Source organism: Pteronotus mesoamericanus, unplaced genomic scaffold (assembly GCF_021234165.1).
Source record: "Pteronotus mesoamericanus isolate MK-2021 breed Mesoamerican mustached bat unplaced genomic scaffold, CSHL_Meso_final scaffold_54, whole genome shotgun sequence".
NCBI classification, from domain to species: domain Eukaryota; kingdom Metazoa; phylum Chordata; class Mammalia; order Chiroptera; family Mormoopidae; genus Pteronotus; species Pteronotus mesoamericanus.
The window spans coordinates 27,051,556-27,060,832 of record NW_026555321.1 but is presented as its reverse complement, the minus strand read 5'-3'; positions in this window follow the sequence as shown (position 1 = coordinate 27,060,832).

Genomic DNA, 9,277 nt, shown 5'->3' with positions numbered 1-9,277 from the left:
AGTGGTGACAGAATGAAAAGGTGTCTCAAAGCTGAAAGGGGGACCAGCCACTGGTGTCTCTGGGAGTCACGTTCTTTGCAGCAGCAGCACTTGGCATCTTTCTTCTGAGCCAACTAACATGCCAAAGGCAAGGGTGACAAAGATAACCATTCAAACAATAAACAGCCACTTAATGGGAGGGGCAGGCCATAGATTGTGACTGCACCCAGCGTCCCTGAACTCCTCTTGTGCACTTTGCAACCCACAGCCTTATATTTCATGGTGATGAAAGGTCACCCAGAATCCATTTTGCTGACTTTGTTATTTGTGTAATGCTATTTTAATGTAATAACCTTAAAACATTCCAACTTATTTCCTTCCTGATTATCAAAGAAATAGACTCTCTTTTGAAAGTAGAGAGGAAAAAAAAATAAAGATGCAGAAAAATATTTACCCCATAATCCCACTACCTGGAGGCTGATAGAACTGTTGGTGTTTTGACTCTGACATATGGATACGGTTGCTGAATCGGCAGTAATGGAGTACCACACCCCGGTGGAGTCTTCCTGAATTTCAGGTAACAGAGGTGATCATTTACAAGGGAAGAGATGGAGAAAGGGAGTGATAGATTGGCTCACCTTTATTTCAAGACAAGAGCCCTTGGAAAGCTAAGTAAGGGGAGGGGATGGAAGAAACCCAGGCTTGGAATAAGAGGAGCAGAAGATGATGGAACGGGCTTTCTAAAAAGGTTTATTTATCTAACTCTCTTGCTATAAGCCACCTCTGCTTGTTATTATTGTTAAATTTTTTCATGTTTTTATTGGCTAAAGTCAAGTAGGTTGAAGACAGTTTAAACCTATTTTGATGGAGTAGCATTTGGGAAGCCTATTGAAAGATAGGCTCCCCAAATTTGAACATGAAAACTATTTTATCTTTTCCTGTAACTTGGTTTCTGTGACTCCAAGGGAGCAAGATAGAAGAAAAAAGTAACAAAGCAACCCAACCCAAACCTTTCTGTTTGTGTGTGAGAGTCCAGGTACAGAGAATTGGCAAAGTGGCTGTGAGAGAGGCTGTGACCCAGGGACCCTGGAAATGGGATTTATTTGCAGGAGCTAAAGAAAGGAGCCCTTGGCTGTGGCACGATTCTATTCTGTTTAAACTGTGCTCTGAAAGGTTCCCACTTTAATTATATCAGTTGCCACAGGAGGCCAGCTGCTCAGGCATTGCCTAGGCAACCCCCCAGCGTGGTTGCTTACACTGGGCTCTGGGTCCAGAAAGGGCAGCTAGACCACACAGCAGGGATTTCTGACCTTGTCAAGTTTGAGGATCTCCCTAAATGTCAAAATATTCCTGGTACCTCCACAGGTTGCTGCTTGTGCTTTTAGTAACTTTTTTTATTTTGTGATTGTTGCCACAGGAGTTGCCTGTGTTTGAAAAATGCAAGCTTGTGCGTGGGGCGGGCGTGCACGCGGTGCTTGGTGTGCATGCCAGTTCCTGGAGCTCTCTGCTTGCTCTGTGGCCCAACCCTGGGCCCTCTGGGCCAGGAGATCTCTGGGAGCCCTTTATGGTGGTGTGGCGGCTGGTCCCCTGAGACTGGCCTGCGAAAATGTACAAAGAGGCCCCCTCACTCTCATCTCAGTGTACAGTGGGTTCAGACACAGGCAAACCCTCCGGAATGAAGGGAATGAGTCCCTTCATTTAACTTAAGCCACAAAGGAGGATTTGAGGGGGTGGGGTGAATCCTGATCCAGCCCTTGGACATCTCCCCACCCCCCCTACCTCTCTCCTCAGCATCTCCTGCCTTCAGCTCCCTTCTCAGACTAGGAGCACCTGGACTCCTGCAAGGTCGGGCACGGAGGTGGCCTTAGGGACTTGTGGCCTCCACTGAAATCGTGTGTAACATCTTCTGTGTATGTGCTTTTTGCAAGAATCTGTCACTTTTTCAGATCATTAAAGAGGGTCAGTAACTTGGAAAAAGTTCAGAACTGCTCTTCCTTAAGAGGCAGTTCACATCAAGACTTGGCAGAATGAAAGGGTTGCAACTGAGTGGGTTATCCTTGTAATGGTAGCAACAAACTTCAACGACTGAGCGTCTGCCACCGGCCAGGCACTATGCATGAGCCGGGGATATATTTTCCTCTTGTCTTCATGACAGTCCTTCCCAGTGGGTGTTCTATCCCTTTTACAGAGTAGAGTCCTTAGGCCCAGAGTGTGAACGCCCTGACAGGGTCCTACAGAGACAGAGTGGCAGGAGAGGACACGGATTCTGGGCTGTGTGCCTCGAGGTTGGTGCTGTCTCTGGGGCATCACCCTGGGGAGGTGACAACCGCTCAAATGAGGTGTCCTCCTGGGAATACCTGCAAATGTGTCAGGGACTGAGCCCTCCCATTCTGGCTGTTTCTGGAGAGCTGGGAGGGAACAACTGGTTTTGATAGTTGGGGACAATCAGTTGAAGAAATCCGATCTTCTCAGGCAGAGCCTGAGCTGAGGTCCCAGCAACCCAACAGGTAAATTCTCACCTTGAGGTGCTGAGCGGGTCCTGAAGTCGTTGACTCTCATTTTGATTAACCACAGACATTCACTTTTGGCCGTACAAGACCTGTAGCTTCTTTAAACTGTGAAACAAACACTAGCTCAGGACACTGACGGTCTGATACCTGGACACCGGTGGCCTTTTCGTTACTGTTCTTTGTGGGGGGATGGGCACCAAAAGTCTCTGCTGACATTAGACAACAATGCAGGGGAAGCGTCTGTCTGGACCTTGTCACAGGATCTTGGTGGGCCTGGGTGAAGACATGTGTCCCTCTTCCAGTGTCTCTGTGCCCCCTGCTGCCGGGCAGGCTCCATTCACTCTCCCCACCGTCGCTCGGCGTGGCCTCTGAGAGCCTTCCTGGACTCCCCAGAGCACCCCGGGCCCTCCTGCTCCCACCACGAGCCGCCCGGACCTGCACGCTGTGGCCCTTTGCACACGGTTCTGCTCCTGAGGGTGGACCAGTGTCTCCTGCCTCTTGTCCCTACATCAGCACAGCGCCTGGCACCTAGCACTTAGTGAAGTGCTGCTGAGGAAGGCACAGTTTTCCAGCCAAGGAAGGGGCCCACTCTGAAAATAACAAAGAGTGAAGGGAAAAGCATATTGGAGGCAGCACAACCTCCCTTCATTTAACTTAAGCCGCAAAGGAGGATTTGAGGGGTGGGGTGAATCTTGATCCAGCCCCTGGACATCTCCCCGTCCCCTCTACCTCTCTCCTCAGCTTCTCCTGCCTGCAGCTCCCTTCTCAGACTAGGTCCCTATGAGTCAGGGCACTGTGCGCAGGCAGGGTGGGACCCTCACCTGTCACAGCCTCCGAGGACGTGGGCTGCGTGCTATCCCAACCTCTCTGTGCCACTGACAGATTGTGTGACCTCAGGCAAGTTGCTTAACCTCTTGTGCCTCAGTTTCCTCATCAGCAAAATGGAGAGAATGACAATGCCTGCCTCACAGGGGTTTGAGGAGAATTAAATGAGCTAATACATGTACAATTTTGTATAGTGCCTGGAATAAGGTTATGTGTTAGCTATTACTATTATAATTCCTGTTAGTATTCATTTCCAGCTCAACAATCTATATATGGTCCTCACTAGGATAAACTCGAAACTTGTTTTTCATCGACCCTTACAATCTGGCCACAAATCCCCACCCAGACTTGTCACTCATTGAAGAGGAAAAACACACACTGCTGTGTTGCTCCTTTTCTCTCCCGCTACAGCCACACTTCTCTCCTGACACTCCAGGTCACCGAATGGGGGCGGGGGTCCCACACCGAGCAGTTCTCCACAACACCCAGTGGGTGTTCTATAATGTGCTTCAATTCGGACTTGATCGACCAGGAGCTACCGTCAGATCCCACAAGTTAAGAGCTCGCTCCCACAGGACTGTCCCCATTTCAGACCCCAATCACAAGTCACAGGTTGTCACCTCTATTTCTGCCGACTGGCTACAAACCAGGGCTCCTGAAACTCTTCCTTGGGTGTGATTATTTGCTAGAATAGCTCACAGCACTGAGGGAAAACCTGTTTACCAGTTTATTAAAAGATATTATAAAGGATACAAATGAACAGTCCGATGAAAAGATACCTAGGGCGATTTCTGGATGGGTCCTGAGTGTGGGAGCTTCTGTCCTCGTGGAGTTGGGGCATGTCACTCTCCCAGTACATGGATCTGTTCACCAACCTGGAAGCATCTTGACCCCAGGACTGCTGGGAGGTGTACGGAAGCTTCATCATGTAGGCGTGATCAGTTATAACTCCATTCCCAGCCCCTCTCTCCTTTCTGGAGAATGCAGGGTGGAGCTGCAAGTTCCAAGCTTCTAGTCATCATTCAGTCTTTCTGGGGACCAGCCCCCAACCAGGAGCCCACCCAGAATTGCATCATCAGGACAAAAGATGCTTCTAGTATTCTTATCACTTAGGAATTTACAAGGGTTGCAGGAGCTCTGTGCCAGGAACTGGGGGTGGAGACCTACATGCATATACATTTTACACTCATGCATCTGACATACTGGTCCAACATGTGCATCTTTATTTGTGCTGTTCTCCACCTCCCATGCCTACTTTTCCTTTCTCTGCTCCTTTAGTTCTCTTCCATTTTCATGACCCCAGAGATATTCCATGTCTCCCGTAAAACCTGGCCTGGACTCCAGAGCCTCTGTAGAGGCCAAACCTGATTTCCTCTCATCGTTTCACACGTGGAAGACTATGGCAGGCAGAACCTGCCATGTACCCGGGGCAGGCTGGTGTGGCACTTGGTCAATTTTTATTGAGTGAATTTGTTGTCTGCTTTGGTGGTCTGAGAGAAACTTCCCATGCCTTGATTTATTAAATGAAAGCCTCCCTTTATTTTGATTCTCTTGGAAGAAAAAAAAATCAAAGAAATAAACCCTGAAATAGCTACAGTTTTAGATAGAAACCATTATTTCTGAGTTAAATGATATTTTTTTCCTGAAGGAGAATTTAGAAATTGTAGCTCCTAGTGGAATTAGTGGAATGGAAATGAAGTCATGCATAGATTCACAGCATCTGAAGTACTCTGTTTTGGACCCTTATTTTTCTAACTTCTACAACTTGCTATAAAAAATTCAAGCTTCTGGGCCCAGCTCAGCTTTACAGTAACATGTGTCCCTTGGGCTTCTCCCCAAATTGCATTTTTTCTTAGATTCAGTCAGTTATTTGCCTTGGACTGTATTAACTTTTCTGTGAACTTCTACATGACCTGGTTCTTCTGGTCATTTGCCAGCAAAGAAATCCTTTGATTTCAAACCAAAATGGCCTCACAGATCATTTGGAAACTGGGGTGCAGGGAAATGCCTCTCTTTACCCCTTTCATCATGTCAAGACTTCCCCTCCCCACTCCCATCTCCTGTGGCAGATTTTTAAGTATTCTCTCAGAACCACACCTCTTTGATCTCCTAGTCCCTCAAGCCTCTAGACAGGTCCTTATTGCTTCAGGAACTGTTTGCTGACCTTGGAATGGACGATGTGATTTAGAGGCAGTGAGCCACTCTGTGCGCCCTTGCACTTGTGTGTACATATCCAAGTGTACGTGTATGTGTTTGTGCCTGTGTGTATGCACGTGTGTGCTGGGTACGTTGACACCCCGTGTGAGTCTGAGTGTGTGGCCTAGCCAAGGGTGGGGGCTGGGCGCTGGTAATGGCTTTAACAGGAAGACATGGCGGTGGGCAGAAACAGGGCTGCTCGTGTGAGCAGGGCGCCTGCCACCTTGGTGTTCATTATCTCTTTGTTCCCTGCTTCTACCCCCCATTTGTTTCAGAGTGGGGCAACAGTTGAAATGATAAGAGTTCAAATATCAGCATTTCCCCTCGTAACCTGTTTCTCACTTACCACGTCTCCCATTTTATGTTTTGAGAGCTCTGGGTCCCCACTGAAATCAATAAGCAATTTTTCAATACCTATTGCACCCGGTTCTCCAGTCATGCCTGCCTCCCCACTCTGTTGCAAGATGTCCGCATGGCAGGCTTTCCTCTGGCCTGCGCCTTATCCAGTCCCTGCCCATTCTCCAAAAGCTAAGTCTGGTCTTCCTACAGCCGGGAGCCATCTGCCAACAATTCCAGCCACCATCTCGTGGGTCCCAAAAGCTTTCAGAAAATACAAATGTCTTGCTTGCCTCCCTCCCTCATCCCGCACTGCATTCTCTGATCAGTGGGTTGGAGGTGGAACCTGGGCATCTGCATTTTTAGAAAGCTCCACAGAGGTAATTCTAATACTCACCTTGGGTTCAGACTTGTACCAAGGGTTTGCATCTGGGATTGCTCCAGAGGCACAGTAATGTATTCAAATGCCTAACTGCTTTCCAGTTGGCCTTGCAATTGTCTTGTGTTCAGGAAGCCACCTGGAGACTAGCTTGTCTCTTTAGTGTAGCCTGCAGCACCTGGTTGAGTTCAAGGCACTTGATGTCACTAATGCTCTAGAAGATCGCCTGGTCACGCCAAATGACAACTCCTGAGTTTGTGTCCCTAGCCCAGGCCTATCCTTTGAGTTCTACTGTGTTCATTACTAAGCTGTTGCTTCAGCTCTAAACCCACCTTTCTGGACTTGCCTGTGATGCACAGCTGTGGCTCTGCAGATGGCGCTTTCCCCTGGCCAGCTGGCTCCGTGAGGCTCTGCTACTAGCAGATAGTTCCTGGGCAGCTGAGCAATTGCTGTCGGTTCCCAGCTTCCCCCCCCACGCTCTTAGAATTGGCCTCCAGGAGCTCCCTCAGATCCATCCTGCCCGCCAGCCCGGCAGCAACAGCTCAGAGATCTGGGTCCCCGCGCAGCAAGGCTCCTCCTCTGAGCTTCCGGCTGTGCGAGCCCTCCCCGCGAGCCCTCATTCCCCCAGTCCTGGGGGTGAGGCGGCTCCCTGAAGCTGCTGCCTCTGTGCTTTCCCAGCGTCCCTTTTCTGTCCCCAGTTCTCCAATATCTGTTTCACCAATCACCATGTTCAGTTCTCTCTGTTAAGAGGACTGGGGAGTTTCTGCTTTCCTCACCGAATCAGGTCGATACAATACCCAGCTGCCTCTCTTTGATTCTACTCGCGTGTTCCTCAAGTATTTTCATATTTTTACACAGTATTTTCTACTTTGTAACATGCTTTCACTTACAGTACTCATTTGAATCTGACAACCATCCTCAGAGGCAGGGCTAGGAGCATTATTCTCAAAGATCATCTGTAAAATAGCTAATCGAATCCCATCTTTGTATGGCTGAAGACGCTGACACCCAGAGTGAGAGTGAGGCTGGCTCAAGGCCACCCAGCAAGTTAGTGTTAAGTGAAGAGTTGCTGTTAAAACCAGATCTTTGCCTCCCTCAGAAAGGGTGGTGGGAGAGGCGCTCAGTGTGATTCATAACCTCGGGGACTGAGTGATGTGCAGGGGTTTCTGTGCCATCAAGAAACCTAGCGGGGCGGGGGGCGCAGGGAGTGGGTGAAAGGGGTCAAATGGTACAGGTACAGATTTCTGTTTTTAGGATAAATAAGTCTTGAGATGTAATGTACAACAGGGGGACTACAGTTAGTAGCACGGTATTGTGCATTTGAAAGTTGCTGGTACAGATCAGAAAAGTCCTGATCACAAACTATGAGGCAATGTGTGATGATGGATGTTAACTGACCTTATTGTGGCGATCCTTCCACAATATATACATATATCAAATCATTATGTTGCACATGTAAAACTAACACAATCTTTTCTGTCAATTATGACTCAATTAAAAAAAAAAAAAAAAGAAATCCCACGTTGCATTTGGTAGTATGGCTCAGCTACTGGTTCAGCTGGATTCTCTGGTTCGAGAGAATCCAGCTGAATGAAAGCCTGCATGCTTTCTAGCGAGGCAGGATCAGGGTGCTGCGGCTCGTCCAGTTCTCGCACTCTTCAGTGCCTCTGTGAGTAGGTGTGATCCTTGGAATGCAATATTCATACCATTCTATTTTTTTTTTTAGTTTAATTTCATTTTAGTTTATCAGTAGTAAAATCCCTGCTGGCATGTCATTTAATTTGCTCCCTGTACTAATGATGATTCTGAAGCTTTTTATAGAAATGATTATATGGTAATACCGAAGCTGATGGTGGATTCAAGCCATCATTTACAGTAACAGGATCATAACGAAGCTCCCGGGGTAGTCCTTTTTGTAGTACTGTGGGGGGCGGGGTGGGAATCTGCTTGGCTTCATCCCATATTATTAGAAGAACCTCACTAGGGACCTCCCTCGAGGAAAAGTCCTTTTCTGGCTCTGACACTGAGCCTCTGGGCAAAATAAAATGTTGCAAAGCAGTGGCGCTATGGCTGAAGGTAGGTGAGCCGGCCACACCTGCCAGCGGGACAGTTTATGAACAGGATGGGATTAGAGGAGACGGGGACCAGGGACTGCCTATGCCTTTCCATGTTCACTCCCACATCTGTGCCAATTGACACATGGCAGGGGAGGGAGGTGTTCAGAGGAGGGACAATGTGCGTGCCTGCCTTTAATATAGGTGACTTTCTCCCTGGCACTAAGGTGCCATGTGTACCTCATGGAGACAGGCACTGGGATGGAATAAACGAGATACCACCTTTGCCCTAGGGACTGGGGACAGAGAGCTCCCGAGTGTCAGGGGATGGAATAGATGTCTATATGGGGGAGGAAGGGTCTGTGTTTAGTGAGAACCCAGAGGAGGCGGGACCTGTCATCTCCACCTGGAGAATCAGAAAAGGCTTCCTGGAAGAAGTGGTTGAGCTGAGTCAGAAAAGGGGTGGGGTTTAGGAGAGGGTCACTCCAGGCAGATGGGGCGTTGTCAGGCAAGAAACTCTAGGGTTTTATACTATCTTTCGAAGGATCAGGACAAGCTCGGGGAGCTTGTAGCTGATGTATGATCCTGCCATTTCTTCAGTGACTTGCTTCAAAAACCACAGGGGAGCCTCAGACTAGGCATTCTACTGCTCTTCCTTTGCTCTGGGGACCAGAAGGGTACAGTGGAGGAGAGGAAGTGCTCTCAGTCTTTATGGCTCAGAGGCAGACCTTAGGCCATGGAAAGGCAAGTCCAGGCCCAGTAATTTGGAAAACCATTGTAACGATGTGGGCTGCTTAATATTGAAAAGGACTGCATAGTGAGGCAATGAGCTCCCTGTCCATCAGTGACTTGTCCAAACACCAAAAGCCGGTTAGACTAGGCTTAGAATGCATACTCTGGGGCTTGACTGTGAAGAGCATCCCCTTGTACCACCCTGCAACCTGGTGGTGCCACGTATGAAATCCTGAGCCCATGGGTAGACCTGAGCTAATGGAGAC